The 1,141-nt window shown below is 61.0% G+C and overlaps 1 long non-coding RNA gene across 1 annotated transcript in view; it reads right to left on the bottom strand.

Moving 5' to 3' along the window:
• LOC144241330 (uncharacterized) overlaps positions 1–617 on the bottom strand; it is a 4,707-nt gene extending 4,090 nt beyond the window's left edge. Inside the window, exon 1 of the long non-coding RNA XR_013338032.1 lies at positions 485–617. This is a non-coding gene — a long non-coding RNA (uncharacterized LOC144241330). The remainder of the gene's footprint in view (positions 1–484) is intronic.
• Positions 618–1,141: the final 524 nt, after the last annotated feature.

Here is a 1,141-nt window from a genome sequence, read left to right as displayed (position 1 = left end):
GGGGGGGTGGGGAGCTGTCAGGGAGGCCAGGGCATGTGGCCATCCAAGCTTCTCTCCCTCCTGAACTAGCTCAGTGGGGACCCCCTTACCCAGTACCCAGGCTGGACTCCCCAGTCAGCCCCACACCCCATCAGGCCCTTCACCCAGATGCTCATGCCCCCCACCCCGGTCCTTCCTGGCCTGCCCACTGGCCTCTGTCCCCAACAGCTGCTGCCACCTGGATCCTCCCCTCCCTGCCTGACACTGCCCAGCTGGTCTCCACCAGCAGCCCCAGCTTCTCTCTATGGCAATCCCTCCCAGTTCACTCATGTTTCATCCAGTTTCATCAATCCTCCATGGCTCCCCGCTGCCCTCAGCATAGACCTTGGGCCCCTTGGTCTGGCATTCAAGGCCACGTGGCCCCTGGCTTCATCTCTACTCTGTCACCTTCCCATTACTCAGAACTGTTTGCTACCTTCCCAATTCCAGACACTCTCCTCCGTACCTCGGCACCTGCAGTTTCCTGCCCCAGGGACACTTTCCTAAGCCTTTCCGGGATGCTTGGGCGCCACTGCTGCCGAGTCCTCTCCATGTCGCCCTCACCCAGCCTGGGCCCCCGCCTTGTGCACGCCCCGGTCACCCAGTACCTTCTGTTGTAACTGCCCTGCCCGCAAGCCCCCTCCCCCGCCCCACCCCCATCAGTCCTGGTAAGCGATGCCTTGGCGCCCCCTGGTGGCCGCACTGAAGAAATTCTTAGACTTCACTGAGCAAGAGGAAGGAAAGAAGGAAGCTGTTCTCTGAGCACCTAGGTATTTGATTATGCACCGGCTCAGTGAACCCTCATCACAGACTCTTGGGAGAAGCACTACTGCTCCCGTTCCACAGAAGTGGAAACTGAGGCTCAAGGTTCTCAAGACCACCCAGCTAGTAAGAGATGGCGCAGGGACTCGAACCTAGGTCTGCCTGACTTCAGAGCTGTATTCTCCCCGCCCCTGCCCCCCCACCCCCACTGCCCCACGGAGAAGGGGAACAGGATGGAGAGGAGGGCAGCATGATGGAAAGGAAGTACAGCCGGCGGTCACAGAACCCATGTTTGCCCGTCGAGGTGCCCCCAGGGCCTAGCAGCTCTGCTAGGGGGACAGACAGGCTGGTGCCTCGGCAC

The sequence above is a fragment of the Crocuta crocuta genome, unplaced genomic scaffold (genome assembly GCF_008692635.1).
Source record: "Crocuta crocuta isolate KB4526 unplaced genomic scaffold, BGI_CrCroc_1.0 scaffold127, whole genome shotgun sequence".
Classification (NCBI taxonomy): Eukaryota; Metazoa; Chordata; class Mammalia; order Carnivora; family Hyaenidae; genus Crocuta; species Crocuta crocuta.
This window is presented reverse-complemented; position numbering and strand designations above follow the sequence as displayed.